At 47.5% G+C, this 16,590-nt stretch overlaps 1 pseudogene; it reads left to right on the top strand.

The window, feature by feature from the left end:
• The first annotated feature begins 621 nt into the window (after positions 1-621).
• On the top strand, positions 622-4,770 carry LOC142558366 (uncharacterized; annotated as a pseudogene).
• Positions 4,771-16,590: the final 11,820 nt, after the last annotated feature.

Below are 16,590 nucleotides of genomic sequence, written 5' to 3'. Positions count from 1 at the left end.
TAGTTGCTTAATTTCGCCTGAGTGCTCTGCGACGGTGGCGAGTACCGTGTCATACTGGGCGGACATGTGCTTTATTAAGGCCTCCATATCATTTGTTTATTTATTTATTTATTTATTTATTTATTTATGTATTATACCCGCAGGGCCAAAGGCATTACAGAGGGGAGTGAGTAATATAGGTTAAAAAAACAATAAATACAATACAGTGAATTTTGTTAAAACATAATTTCAACGTTCTCCAAAACAAATAAAGGTTGTTAGTGTTGTGTCATCACCTCCTAGATAGAACCTGTAGTGGCACTCTGACGTCACTGAAGTCTTGAATTGTGTATCTTAGATAGAGCGTACGTGCTTGTGTGTGTGTGTGTCTGTGATGTCACTGATTAGTGGCACTGTATAGCTATTTAAGACGGCCACGTAAGTGCCTTGTGGTTCTTTTCCGTTGTATTGCAAGTGGCAATAAACATGTATTCTTGCAAGTAGGCTGCTGCGTACTTGAAGACACAACAGTGGCGACGAAGTTGGGATTCTCATAGCGGATGATAACCAGGTCACGGCTGGAGCGCTGGTTGCGGCTCCAGCAGTTTGGGAACAGCAGGCGTCTAGGCGGACTACCACAGCATGGCTTCCTTCGGCCGCTTCGAGCCGTTCATGGAGCAGGGAGACGACGACATCGAATCTTATGTGGAACGCTTTGAACACTACATCCGTGCCACCCAGGTAAGCGACGACTCGAAGGTATCCGCTTTTGTGACGGCCATTGGAAAACAGCCCTACCGCACGTTGAAGAATTTGTTGGCCCCAGTGAAGCCCGAAGCCAAAACATACGTCGAACTGGTCAGGGCTCTCAAAGGGCACTATTCACCGAAGCCCTTGGTGATAGGGGAAAGGTTCCGGTTCAACCGTAGGTCGCAGCAAGAAAACGAACCATTTGCTACGTTTGCATTAGAACTGAAAAGGTTGGCTGCATCCTGAGTTCGGGCAATTCCTGGATGACGCTTTGCGGGATCGGTTCGTGGCCGATCTGAGAAACGAAACAGCACAAGCTGAGCTCCTCAAGAAGAGTACCCTGACGTTCCAAGCTGCTTATGACCTTGCCAAAAGCGGGGAACTCACTCGCACCGAAACAAGGAAGATTCATCCTAAAGACCTCAGTGAGGTGAACTTCGTCCAGCAACCCCAACAAAGAAAAACCGAGGCTACCTCATGGACAAGACGGGCAGCGAGCAAGAACACGGAGCGGCAAGCCGAATCAACTGACTGTTTCTGTTGCGGATCGACGCATACCGCCGCAACCTGCCCCTTTCTCAAATATCTTTGCCGGGCCTGCAAAAAGGTGGGACACCTGGCAAGGGTCTGCAGAACGACGCCACGTACGGTACACGCCCTTGAAGAGAGCACTGGTTTAGAAGGCTCCTGTGACTTGGACAGTATATGTGGTGAGGACGATATTTTGCTGAGCCATATTTTTTCATGTAACAGTAATGACGGTAGCTACATTGTGAAAGTTGGGGTGGCAGGTGGGAAGGTCAAAATGCATGTTGACACAGGAGCATCTCTGTCTATCGTACCAGAAAAGATGTACCGGCAATATTGGTCTGATTTACCTCTAGAAAGTTGTAGCTTACGGCTAAAAACGTACGGAGGTGTCTCGCTGGCAATTACAGGCAAGTTGATGGTGCGCGTAGAGCACAATGGCCAAACAGCGACCTTGCCTTGAATTGTAGTCCCAACACCACAAATGTGTGACACTTTGTTGTTGGGACGTAATTGGCTGGAGGCTTTCAAGCTGGATTGGACGAGCGTGTGTAATATCTGTCTTCAAAATCAGCCGCTGTCATCGAAAAATTTTCGGAAGTGTTTGAGCCGGCACTCGGTCTGATAGCTGACACATCGGTGAACTTAGTGCTAAAAGACAGCAGTACACCTGTTTTCTGTAAGCATCGACCTGTGCCATTTGCACTCAGGGACGCCGTAGCACAGGAATTGTATTCTCTAGTGGATTCGGGAGTGCTGGTACCTGTACAGCAAAGCGATTGGGCTACGCCCCTAGTAGTCGTACCCAAGGCTAACAACAAAGTTCGCATATGCGTCGACTACAAAGTGACTGTAAACCGTTGTCTGAGAACCGATTATTACCCTTTGCCAACGTTGGAAGATGTTTTTGTCACGCTGCACGGATGAAAATGTTTTACTGTTCTTGACCTTTCTACAGCATACCAACAGTTGCAACTGCACCCTGATTCGCAGCCTTTGGTCACTGTGAACACCCACCTAGGCCTTTTTCGATACACTCCTATGCCGTACGGAATAACAAGTGCTCCGTCTATTTTCCAAGCAGTGATGGATGACATGTTAAAGGGTTTAGACAGAGTTTCATGTTATCTTGATGATGTGTTAATAGCAGGAGAAACAATGGAAGAATGCTATAATAAGGTCGAAGCTGTGCTGACACGGTTCAAGGAACGGGGTGTGAAATCGCGGAAGGAGAAATGCAAGTTTTTTGCGAAGGCGGTGACCTATTTGGGTCACATCATTGATGACAGAGGAATCGGTCCTTCAGAAGACAAGGTGCGTGCTTTCAAGGAAGCACCAGCGCCAAAAAACAAGAACGAGCTACGCGCCTACTTAGGCTTGCTAAATTTCTATGGTAAATTCGTGCCGAACATGTCAGCACAGCTTAAACCATTATGACTTGCTAGATGAGAATGTTAAGTGGAAATGGACGGCTTCCGCAGAAAAAACCTTCAAAGAATCCAAGGACTGGCAGCTCAGTGCATCCGTACTCACCTACTATGACCCTTCCAAGGAGCTAGGGTTGGTTTGCGACGCGTCTTCATATAGTTTAGGCGCAGTCCTTTTCCACAAGGAAGGATCTGAAGAAGACCAATCGCTTTTGCGTCTCAGACTCTGACTAAAACGGAGCAGGCGTACGCCCATATCGAAAAAGAAGCCCTGGCTGTCGTGTACGGGCTAAAGAAGTTTCACAAGTACCATTTCGGGCGGAAATTTGGGATCTACTCCGACCATCAACCCTTAGTGGGGCTATTAGGACACGGTAAGCCAATTCCTGCTATGTCAGCGGCACGCGTGCAGCGTTGGGCCTTACAGATTGCTGCTTATGACTACAAATGGGTTTATCGCAAATCGCGGGATATCGGCAACGCTGACGCGCTTTCACGCCTGCCGCTTCCGAACACAGCTGGCGGGTGCACAGATGACGTGTGTGACGTGTACATACGTTTTTCTACGCTGGGCGAGCTCCCACTCTCGGCAGAAGACATTAGAGGGGAAACAAGCAAAGACAAGCTGTTATCAAAGGTGTTGTTTTAGACGCAGGTCGGCTGGCCTTCAAAAGTGTCTGATGACGCTTTGGCGCCATATATTGTGCGACGAAGTGAGCTTTCTGTTGGCAGAGAATGCGTGACGTGGGGAAATCGAGTGATAGAGCCAATGTCTCTTCGCGGAAAAGCGCTATCGTCGTTGCATGAAGGCCATCCTGGAATGGCACGTTTGAAAATGCTGTCTAGAGGCCTCGTGTGGTGGCCCCGCCTTACGCAAGACGTTGAACAAACAGTGAAAGAATGTGTCACATGCCAGTTGACTCAAAATGCGGCACCCAAAGTTCCTGTAATGTCATGGGGAGTGTCTAGGCGCTGCTGGGAGCGTGTGCACTTGGATTTTGCTCATCGTGACCAACATTGTTTTCTAGTGCTAGTTCACTCCCATTCAAAGTGGGTTGAAGTGTTTGTCATGAAGTCAACTAGTAGTGAAAAGACAATAGAGAAGCTGCGCACAGTACGGGTTACCGGAAGAAGTGGTCACAGACAATGGCCCGCAGTTTACATCAGCACTTTTCGAGACATTCATGAGACTGAATGGCATACGGCACACTAAATCGCCTCCTTATCACCCAGCATCGAATGGCAGCGCGGAACGTTGTGTACAGACTTTAAAAAAAATCTTCTTAAGCAGGTCATGGACGAACAAAGAAATGAGCAGATGAAGTCTCTCCAGCACCGGGTCGACCAGTTTTTATTCAATTATAGGAACACACCAACAGGGGTCACTGAAGACACACCAGCCCAGCTATTCTTATCGTGGAAACTTAGGACAAGGTTGAGCCTTCTCCATCCGGATATCGAGCAAAGGATGAAAGAAAAACTTAAGCGAACAAATCAGTCGGCAAATCAGCGACGAGGTGCGTGGAAGGACTTTGAGGAAGAAGGCGTCCTTGTACAGGGTCTACGACCCGGCGAAGGGGAGTGGTTGAGCGGCAAGGAAAATGAACGTGTGAGTTCCAGCACTTATGTGGTCGGGATAGGGAACGAAGAGCGGTACGTTCGTGTTGGTAATCTGCTACCGCGAACATTTCAGGACTGCTTCCCGCAATCGGCTCATGCACCATCTCCAAACACGCCAGCATGTAGCCAAGACATTGTGTCTCGCACGTCTCAAGCTGCACACCCTGTAAACGGTGGCGGAGCGCGAGAGACTGTTCAGGCGCCGTCTCGAAACACCGAACCGCCAGCATGTAGCCAAGACATTGCCTCTCGCAGGTCTCTAGGTGCACACCCTGTAAACGACGAACGTGCCCAAAATACGTCTGACACCGATCAAGTAGATGTGAAGGCAGTAACTACGGACAAACTAGCCACCCCTCCGGCCCCATCGTCTTCAGGCGGGGAGTCCAGCGGTGGCGCATCGCCATCTTCCCAACAAGAGCTTCGACGCAGCACCAGGCAAAGACGACCGCCTGACCGCTACTAAGAACACTTCAGGGGGGGAAGGGAGTGTTGTGTCATCACCTCTTAGATAGAACCTGCAGTGGCACTCTGACGTCACTGATGTCTTCAATTGTGTATCTTAGAGCGCACGTGCTTGTGTGTGTGTGTGTGTGTGTCTGTGATGTCACTGATTAGTGCCACTGTATAGCTATATAAGACGGCCACGTAAGTGCCTTGTGGTTCCTTTCCGCTGTATTGCAAGTGGCAATAAACATGTGTTCTTGCAAGTAGGCTGCTGCGTACTTGAAGACACAACAGTTAGTGCATCACGAAATCGTTGATTATCCTCAATGGCTGCAATATCGGGAGGGAGGCGGTTCCATTCGACAGATGTCTGGGGAAGGTATGACTGAAAACAAGCTTTAGTTTTGCACTTTTGGATGCCAACCTTGTGCCGATGATCAGTGCGATGGGAGATGTATTCCGGGGGTGAAATAAGATCATCATGTAGCGTGACGTGATGATATACCTTGTGGAATAGAGTGAGGCGACTGATTTTCCGACGAGATTTTAAAGATGGGAGCGAAAGGTTAGTTTTCATGGCTGTGATGCTTGCAGTACGGTCTAATTTGAAAAAATGAAGCGAACGGAGTTATTTTGTATAAGTTCAAGAGAATATGTAAGATTTTCATGCCCAGGGTCCCATATAGATGACGCGTATTCAAGTTTAGGTCGTATTAGTGATTTACAAAGTAGGAGTTTTAAGGACGAAGGAGCAGCAGAGAAGTTGTGACGTAAATACCCTAACATGCGATTAGCGTTATTAGTAACGTATTCAGTATGGGAATTCCATGTTAAGTTTCGTGATATATGTACGCCTAGATATTTATATGATGCGACGGAATCAAGAGGAATGCCATTAAGACAATAAGAAGGGGGGGTGTTAGAGAAGTGAGAAACACGCATGAACTTACATTTGTTAATATTCAATTCCATTTCGAAGTTTTAGACCAGTTAGAGACGAAATTAAGATCGGTCTGGAGAGTATTAATGTCGTTGAGGTTACTTATTCACGGAAAATCGCACAGTCGTCAACAAAAAGGTGGCTGGCAGAAGATAGGGTGGACGGAAGGTCATCAATATAAATTAAAAGTAGAAGGGGTCCGAGGACGGATCCTTGTGGTACACCAGATAACACGTTAGTAAGCGGCGAGGTTGTGCCATTAGTGAAAACAAACTGCCAGCGGTTGAGAAGGAAAGATTGAATCCATCTAAGGACATGTGGATTAAGATTAAGATGACTTAATTTATAAAGCAACAATTAATGGCATAGTTTGTCAAAAGCTTTCGCGAAATCTAAAAAGATGCAATCGGCGCAAGATGACTGGTCAAGAATGCAATTTATCAGTGAATAAGAGTAACTGCGTTTCGCAGAAGTATGTTTGACGGAAACCATGTTGCGCAGAAAAAAAAACAGTTATCAAGAAAGGTGGCGATGTGTTTAAAAATTATATGTTCTAGTAATTTGCAGCATGTGCTAGTGAGTGAAATGGGACGATAATGTTGAGGCAAGTGCTTATTATTTCCCCTTGTTCACTGTTATTGAGAGGAAGCAGCTCATTTAATTTCTCCTTAATGTCGATCAGAAGCGCCGTGACAGTGCTGTCATCGGGTTCCCTAGAGCAGGGCACAGTTGTCTTGGTTTTACGGCACGTCATACATTTCCAAGACTTTATAGTCGTCCCCTTCAGATATATATCTAGATTCTGACACACCAGAACAGGAACCTAGGTGATACTGCCCCAAACAGTCACTGCATATTAATGATCGACAGTAGGCTTCTATCGCCTTTTGAGACTTTGCACAATCGGTAACACTTACATCACTCGTGGCAGATTACGTCCACCGGTACTTGAACGCCAATATAAGCAACGTAGTGCTTATTCGACAAAAAAAGCAAGAACAGGAACCAAGAAGGAATAGCAAAAGTATCAAGAATTACAACAAAGCATTAGTTAAAAAGCAGCAAGAGTGGCAGCAGCTGCGGCGAAAGACATTTCTATCAATACGTAGATGACAGGAAGGTGGCGATAACCAGCCTGCAAAATTCCAGAATAAAGTGTTAGAAGGCGTCTGCGTTCCACCGCCGCTGCTGCCAATTGAAGAGGGGGTCGGCATTGGTTTCTTCTTTTATAGGTGTCGGTGGCGGCGCCCTTGTAGCTGTTGAACGATGACGCAACACATGGCAGCCATCATGATCGCATGCAGCAGGGATTAGGTGGTGAGGTCTTTGCACGTGTAGCGATGGAGTACGATGATTCCTTGCGCAGCAGGATGACACCAGCTCAGGCTTGCGCAACTGCAAAATTCCAGAAGAAAGTGCTGGAAGGCGTCTGCGTTCGTGAAATGAGCGCGCATGCAACGTTGTACGCAATGTACCGCGCCACGGGAATGGCTACGGATGAAGGAATATCCGCGGGAAATTTTGCCCTCTTGGGCGGAATCACGCTCACGTGCGAACGATAGCTTAGTATTGCTGCGGGGCGCGTCGGTCCGAGCAGCACGGTTGCGCGCAGCGCGGCGTGGTTTCGCGAGAAATGTAAACAAGAGAGGAGAGCTGGCCCGATAGGCGGAGCAACGCCAACTTCCGGCTTCACTTTAGCTTCACAAAGAGTGACGTCAGGGCCTCTCCTTAGTTTCCTTCCTTCGTGCTATAGACCGTTTTATTGATGACGCCACCCTTTTGCGATCACAGCGCCGTCTATCGTCCGGCGCCATGCTGGTATGTGGGATCGCGCTGCAGGGGGCACGGCGAACGTGCGGTTGACGACGTGTGGCAAGTTTTCGCGCTTTCCCGAGAGGTGTCAACAAGTGTTTGGATAGGGAAACGAAGCTAAACTACACTAAGCTTTTAGCTTCCGTATAGCCGCAATATCGAACGGCAACGGGCCTTGAGGCGCTCCCGCAGCTCTTCCCACGATCGAAAGAGCAGGCGAGTCAAATCATTGTCGACATGTAACGCATACATGTAATGTGTTGTTACTGTGTGTCTAGCCTTGAACTCTGTTAAAGTAGCACTCGGGCGACAACAGTCAGAGGCGTCTCCATGTGTCATACGGTACGCCGCACCAGCGTACATCCCAATCCAGGTAACTGCGATGTTCCGCCGAAACACCTTTATCTAGCTTTCGTGCTCCTAAAATTTTCACGGTACGATGTTCTAAACATTGTTCATCTGGCACCCGGGCATCAAGCCTTACAAGATAAGGAACTGTGAAATGTTTTGATCGAAAGTGCTATCAACATGGATAAATTGAGCTCATGATGGTGGCCGGGAGTACGCCACAATCAACTAGACGCACATGACGCGTTGAAAGGTTATGCGCACTCTTAGGTCTCGAATGGTGCCTGTGCGTGCAAGGGCCCGTCGCCTGCTCGTGAGTGCTGAAAAATGAACAGGTACTATGTGCAACAGCCACTTTATTTTGTGCAGTAATAGAGTGTGCGATGTGCGCCGTCGAGAATCGGAAGCACGGGAAACCCCACGTGAATAGCGCACACGGTAGGTTTAGCTTTGGTTATAAAATTCAAACGAACACACCCTCTTAGTCGGCGCGCGCTCTTTCCATAATACGTCCTCGGTCAACTTCCGCCAGAACGTTATTTGCCCAGCATGATACTCTTAGAAGTTAGAACGCATTTGAACAGAATAAGGTTAATGTGTCTGCACGAAGAAATGGTCAACTTCATCCATTCGCAATAGTTGACCGACTAGATAATAATGATAATCTTAGAAGTTAGAACGCATTTGAACAGAATAAGGTTAATGTGTCTGCACGAAGAAATGGTCAACTTCATCCATTCGTAATAGTTGACCGACTAGAATACGCACGTTTTTTCATATACCAGTTTGATCCTGATTACCGAGTTCCGAGTTTGTCGCGGAGCACTCGATGGAAACAAAACCTTCCGTACATACACGTGATGGCACCAAGCCCTTTCTGTTTGTGGTGGCAGTACGAAGCGGACGCTTCTCGGCGATCGAAACGGCGGTGTCCACGAAGTCGCCGCGGCTGAAGATGCACTTTAAGCTTGCTTCTGAAAGTTATTTTTTCATCTGAATACAGCAAAGTGGTAGTCCGTCGACCTTGATTCATCTCACATTGCAGAAATCCAAGACAGAACATGTTAGAATAGCACTAATTCGCAATTCCACCGCTACCTTTCCAAGCTGCCGCTGGTGGAATACGGAACAAGGTAAATATACGTGGTGCGAAGCTTCCATAGGAGCCCATACGTTCAAAACATGACAGTCCATCCACGGTTCATGGGGCTTAGCGCCATCTGTATGTGGTCGGAACACTTCCGGCGGAAGAAAAAATAATGTGACGCCATGTCCGTTAAAGGCAGAAGTGATGTCATTTTGTTTTCGAAGGCGCGAAATTTGTTTTGTTGTCCTTCATTTGGAGCTATATATTCAAATGTCCCGCCATTCGACTTGATAGGCGTTTCGAGCTTTCAGCGCGGAATGCGATGCAGGAAAAGGCCAGCCGTACGGTTGTCGAAATCGCATCCCTGCAGAGAACATACTTTCTTTGGCGGCCGACAAAAGCTTTAGGCGTAGAGTGCTGATCCTATTGTCGGATGCCAAGCCCGTCAGCCAGCGCAGTCGCACGAAAACAGCTACACTATTATCTGGCGGTCGTAACTCACTACTTTTGACTGAAGAAATTAAGAAGCGATGAAGCTACTCGCGTCACCAAATTCGGCAAGAAAAAATTCGACAAGCAAGAAAGCACAAACTGTGAGGGGGGCGTATTTCAACAGGTGAACTTTAGGAGTGCGCCTTTCTGCCCATTTCAAGACGTGCAGTGCATTGCGAGTGATAGTGGCGACAACGCCCCCTGTAGCGATGGGCGCTGAAAAGAAATTCATTTATTAATAATAATAAATTAAACTTGTATTTTCTTAACTCGTCACAAATATATAAAATTGACTAGGAATTTTATTATCGTTGAATGAATCTAACTGTGTCTCGTTTGAATAAAAAAAAACGAGTTTTTCTTTCCCAAAGTTTGTTCCCTCCAAACATAGTCGCGCTTCAATCACTGCTCCCATAACCCCCCATGCTGATGTCGGTGACAATCTGTACTGAACCGCTTTTCGCCCGAAGCTTCGCGACCTATTTGAATCGACCTTGTACGGAATCCGCACATAACAGTGCGAGGAGGGGAGCGGCGCTGCACACTGGTTCGAGGCTGCGTTCCTCCTCACCGATAAAACGGTCTATGCCGCTCCAAGAAGCGGTCCGTCCAAGTCCGCCTCGCATATGCGACGGAAGTGAGTGTGCGCGCAGTGAGGAGTTTTACACAGCACCAATCGGAAAACTTAAGGGACGCTTAAGCTTCGCCGTTAAGAGTGGAATGCGATAGCATCGAAAGATTCCCAAAGGCTTCTCACGCGTCCCGGCAAACTGCAGCGTATGTAACCGTTCAGATTACCTGGAAACGCTGCCGCGAACGCTATGCGCGAAGGTGTGCTTTGTTGTGGAACCACGGCCTCTTGCGTGGGCCGCGATGCGGCGGAGGCCAGCGCCAGCTGGATTTATTGTAAGGAACTGCGCGCGCCGCTCCGTGGCCCCCAAGACATCTACCGCACTGGCGCGCGAAATATGGCAGGCGCCGCGGTCAGTATGTGAATGCCGCGGGCGGTTTCTGTGTGTGGAGGAGTTTCTTTGACTTTTCAAGTAACAGAACTATGTTTTCTCGTAAAGTCAAATTACAGTACGAGAGCTATCATTTCTGTGGGTTGTGTGCAAGTCGTAGTTTACGTTTTTTTTTCTACGTATTTTAGCTTGAGAAATTCGTTTATTTCAGTCCACTTTTTGCGTCATATGGAAGGCCGAAGCATGTGTTGTTCGAAAATCTTTTTCCTGACGCCACGCCTGACACCAACGCCGGTTTTTCTGCGACACGGGCACCTTAACGCTATCGCGCTAATGGATTCGCTAGAAGTGGGAAGTGGGACGGCAGATTCGTTTTGCGCCTCGTCGTCGGAGCATTACACCGCGATAAGCGCTCTGCAGTACTGTCTGCTTGTGCAGGCAAATTGTATGAATAATTTGTGACCGATTAATTCGGCTTACATGGCTGTTTTTTTTAACGTTCAAGCACAGAAGAAGACATCTTTGAGGATTCCCTACAACATTCACATATAAAAATGTGCCATAATATTTGTAGGTAAGTAGCTCAGTAATGTAATTAGTGCATTTAAGGGATAGCCATCTGAAGTTTTTCTAGCAAACTATGTCGCTCTGGGCACATAATCGTACAGTGACACGATTCGTATAACTTTCTCGTGTTTAGGAAGAAAAGTGTTCGAATTAAAAGGAAAAATATATACTGGTGATGCAGCGGAGGCCGTGAAACTAGACGAGGGGATCGTAAGAGAAGACGAAGGACAAGAAGATGATCACGCACTAGCAATGCCCTCCTTGCCCTTCGCCTATTCGCGCTGTTGCTCCGTCGAGTATGTACCGACTAGCCCCAGCCTTCACGGTGTTGACTTCAAGATAACTTGAAACGCTCCTCAGCTAGTGACCGTCTTTCCATTGAACGCCCGTTGCAAGGCGGTCAATGCAAAGACCTCGGTCAGTATTGAAAATATGGCCACGATGCCCAGCAGCAGGAAAACGTCAGCAGTGTGATTCCGTGGCGCGTGTATTTCAACAATCATCCGATTATGATTAAACAAATTAAATAAACGTTGGACGTATTTCTTGAAATTCGTTACAGCAATTTATGGAGGCATGCCATACGTATGTTTTTGACAATGAAATGTTAGATGTCAGCATACATCAGCAATTAGCACGCAACTATGTGATTCCTTTGTGCCAAAGTTCCGGCTGTGGTGTATTGAGATGGATAACAACTGTTTAAGGACCGGCCGGACGCTCATTACTGCTGCAGAAACTGCCGCATCTGCTGCCATGAGGCTAAAGCCCGCTTTTGACGGTCTTAAACAAAAAACGGAATCAATATGGAACTTCTCGGCGCGATACTGTGACAATGTGCAGTCCTGGCAAATGGAGCACTGATACAATTGTGCTCCGCTACCGATAAGCAGCCACCGTGTGCAGCTGTTTGGTTCTGATATGTCGCAATTACGGAAATGTCGATTTCTAAAACACAATTCAAAAATAATAGAAAAGTTAGAAACGTGAGAAACAGGAAGGCAGCTCTTCACAGCACCATTCACTTCCCTAGCTGTTCTTCAAGTCGCCTTGTGTTGCTTTTCGCGAAGGCAGTGATGGAACCTTGTTGTACCGTTCACTTTGTCGTACACAAGCAGTGCCTTCAAGCATCAAGCTCTGCTGTATTCATACCGTCATAAAAACGACTAATAAAACTTCGCATTTGGTGGCAAGTCGAGGGCGTCGTCGTATAAGACGTCTCGTTTGTGCATAGGTTTACAAGCACATGTTCGTCATTTTCAGCACACACTTCTGATTTCGTGCTGTTTCGTCTACTTTCAAAGCTAGTCATCGAGCTAAATATTCTATATGGAGCATGGTCATATAACTGGTACTTTTGGTTCTTTGAGGAGTGACGTAGTGCTGTTATGTCACTTGTAGTATGTTGCATAACTTTACTTATCGTGGTTCCCGGCTAATTGTTATTGGAGTGGTTGGCTTGCTGCCTGACATGGGCGTACCATGGCGCCAGCACTGACCAAAGGGAAACCTAGCCGAGCAGCTGCCGCTATTACTCACGTTAGCAGCAGCCACCATTTCATTTATTTTTTTTATTTTCGACACCTGTACTTCGCAGCGCTCGCGGACACTGTAGTTGTTTATTTAGCGACATCTTAATATTATAAGCTGCAGCGGTCGTGCTGTGTGACCGGCTGGCGTTCTAACTTCAGGGTCATTAACGGCAATGCGTCCATTACGCAGCTGCGTTTTCCGTCCTATGCGAACGGAAAAAGGAAACAGCGCTACATTTCCTAACGCTTCCTTCTCATTTCAATCCCCTACGACTAGGCGGGCGATAAGCACTACGATGCCACATTGTTATTTCCATGTGACCGCCAGAAGCGGAGTTATTGTATCGCTGTGACACTATAACGTGTCACAGCGATGAGCCGCCTCTCCTAATCGCCCCCGCTCACAATGAATGTACGCAGGCACCCGCGTCAATCGGCCGCCTACAAACCTCTTTCACGTTAAATTAGGCCACTGCCATATGCGTATGCGCCGCTGCATATACTGGGCGCCACTGCTCTAGGAGAAAAAAAGTGCTTAAAATAATTTTATCCGGTGCTGGAAGAAACTTAACCCGCGTGGCATACATTCAGACAGGATCCTTTCATAGACGTTCATACAAGATGGGCACGTCACGTGAGCACTTCCCATCGACGCTACTGGACGCGGCGCATCCAGAAGGCGCGAGGGTGAGCACGTTGGAGGCAGACACGCTTCACACGTGACGAATATCGGTGGCGACAATACGGTGTGTCGCTGTGTTGATTGAATAATAATCGCATCAGCGCGGACATTCATTGTGAGATGGGTTATGCCAGAATATTTGTTTTTAATCTTTCAAAAGCAACAATGAAATGGCGTACCAGAGCTTTCCACTTTGCAGCATAGCCATGGCGTGCTCGCAGTAACGCCAGACCAGTGCAGCATCAGCCTAGTCCGTAGAACAACATGAACGTATTCTCAAAGGTGTAGAGCGTATATATAAGTAGGCGAGTTGCAGGAAGATAGGAAGGAGCACATGTTAGCAGTGATAGTTCTAACTCTAAAGGATTACCAGATGAGGCGATAAAAGGTGCGCGCACTTCGAAAACACACGTGAAGTTCAACATTCCTTCCTCCTCAGAAATGAAAGCGTTTCGCTGGCTTGCGTTCTCTCGTTGAACGTCTCAGAGTTTGTTGGGCGACACCTGCATTCAACGGTGCCACTGGAATATCTGGTGCCGCAATATCTGGAGAACGGGTGCCATTTGGAATGCGCCGAGCAGTTATGCCTTCATCCGGGTTCACCGTTTCTGGATGCTCTAGTTGTGTTGCTTGATCTGGCTCTTAGCGATGTGTGGTAGTTGTAATTACTATCGGTTTATCGCCTGGTGCTTCTTGTCGCGGGCGGATCTGGTCTACGTGCCGCTTGACGATTCCGTCCGATGTTTCCAAGGTCACCATTCTTGCTCCAGACGTCGCCTTGACAAGGCCGGGCGTCCACTTGCTCCCCGCACTGCAATTGCGGGCACACACATCACTTCCAGGTAGCGGCAGCCAGTCATCTTGGTCCTCGTTTGGTCCTGGAAGTGCTGCAGGAAAACATGTGTCCAAGCGTGAGCGTATTTGATAGCCCAAAAACAGCTCTGCTGGAGGTTTATCCGATTTTCGCGGAGTATCTGATTTTCGCGGAACAATAACAGCCGCCATTTAAGAGGAGAACATTTACGGAAATGCTTCGAACATATCGTAACATTTTTCAGTAGAGCAAGAAGAGGACGAAAGCGTTGGCATGCATGCCGAAAGCGGGTGTGCAGTTGAAACCTACGTCCCATCCCTTCGGGACTCAGATTTTTGTCAACTAGGTATTTCTGCGGAGATAGCTCAGATTAACAGGAGCACACCAGACAAGGAGCAAAAGCAGAACCTTCGTAATTATACTGAGCGATGCGTCCAATGGTGCCCCACGCCGAATACGATTTCCACCGAAACGACCGCCTTCATTGACCTTCTGGAAGAGAAGGCATCAGCCGTCTCAAGGCTACGCCCCTTTCATCTTTTTGGCATTTTTTCTCCCAATAATTGAGTTTATAGCCGTACCACAGAGACGCAGCTGGTACAAATGAAAAAAAAGCGAGCTCAACAGTATATGAAGAAACTTAATGCAATATACTTAGGGTAATACCCCATCATGCCAGAATAAAAAGTACATTTCCAAGCTAGCCTGATTAGCTCAAAAAGACACCGCGGGTCGCAGACTTCAGTAACGCCGAAACATCGACAAGCGAAAGGCATAAAACTGATGTATACGTACCTTCTCCACCGTTACAGGATGCCGGAGCAAACAACAGGATCAGGAATAGGCGAATGATGATGACGACAATGATGATGGTTTCCTTAGTATGGCACATGCCCCCAAAGGTATGGCACGTACGCGACATGCGCCTGAAACACCCGTATTATAGTGATTATGGTGAGGATGATGATGATGAACCTCTGTCATAGTGTATTTCGTCGTCTAAAGCGTTTATAAGGATGACAGGGAGGCAAGAAATGGGATGATGGTTACTGATGGTTAATTTGAAGAGATTCCGGTTTCCCAGCCTAAACTAGGGGAAGCGTACCAGAAGCGAAGAAGTCAAGGTAGTTTTCGTTTCCTCTGCACTATAGAGGAACTCACAATATCTGTTCGGCGTCGCCTTGACTGCGTGTCCAATAATAAAAATTTTTCTTGCTTCGTTTTTCCTTCCCACTTTAGAGTAAAAAGAAATCACACAATGGCGAAAACTCTCAAGTTACGCCACAGCCATTTCAGACAATGCAGCAGTATTCAGTCTATATTGTTGCGCGTCTGTTAATATTAGCAGATGGCAGGAAAATTATCTCATGCGCCTCCTGAAGCAGCTAGCCTAAGTGACGAATGAGTTTGTTTATTCTTATTTTTTTCTAGCATAAATCTGTTCGGAGCAATGCCGCTACACGTGCGAGTGGTCGGCGGGGTGGCCATAGCTGCTGGTTTCTGAGACTCGGAAATAAACGTAAATGCAGTTGGAGATCCTTCTTGGAATAAACATGGAGTAACACGCACGACCCAAGTCTACTTTTCACCCAGAATCCTGATGTGGATGAGGATGCAATATTTCCCCGCAGGGGCGTCAACGTCAGCAGGCGTTTGGTGTTTTGCGACACCACGGACCCGAGCACATGAGGGTCGGACACTCCCGCATGTAGCCGTGTGTGGCTTAGCCGTGTCCGCTGAAAGGGGGATCCTGGGGGTTGAGCCAATGCCGGGTGTTCGGACCGTTAAGGCCCTCCGGCGGAGGCAACATACCTCTTTGGCCTCTGTTTCACGTAGACGGCAACCCCGGACTGACCCATCTGGGGGAAATCGGCAATCGCCTTTTCATTTCTCTCTCTTCGCACACATTCGTATTTCCCTCTCACTTTTAGTCTTTCCTGTCTTCTTTTTCTTCTGATAACTTCCAACATTCGTGGCGGCGAGGGTTAACCTGGTGTGGTATGACCTACCTTGGTTATAACATATGTGGTTACAGTGACGACGTACAGTTGGCATGGTAGGGCTTGTTTCACCACATACCTTGCCTTGTCCCTTGTTGGGCTCGGTGGTAGGTGACTGACATTGTCGCTGAATACTCAACATATTTCACTGGGAACTTCCAACCCTTCTCAACTGATCGTCCCTCTAATAGGGGGCGCACCGACGCTGCATTTCAGTTTTCTCTCAAAGCCACTCAGACTTTCCCGAAATTTCACGTTGTTCACAGTAATAAACCTGAAAAGAAGGCAAGAATGATTTCACCATTCATTGTGGCGAAGTATCTCACAGAGACCATTGGATGCAGCTATAAAATCATCAAGACGGCCAGTGGCTACTTATTACTCGAATTGAAAGACAAAGCACGACACGACAAGCTAACGATCCTTGTAGAAGTTGGAGACATCCCCATCATTGTAACGGCACACCACACCATGAATACGGCCAAAGGGGTCATTTCTGGCATTGACTTGGTGGACTTGACCGAAGAAGAACTCCTGGGAGGATGGAAGGATGAAAACGTAATAAGCGTACAAAGAATAAAGATCAGACGGGCCAACAAGGAG

Source organism: Dermacentor variabilis, chromosome 9 (assembly GCF_050947875.1).
Source record: "Dermacentor variabilis isolate Ectoservices chromosome 9, ASM5094787v1, whole genome shotgun sequence".
Classification (NCBI taxonomy): domain Eukaryota; kingdom Metazoa; phylum Arthropoda; class Arachnida; order Ixodida; family Ixodidae; genus Dermacentor; species Dermacentor variabilis.
This window is presented reverse-complemented; position numbering and strand designations above follow the sequence as displayed.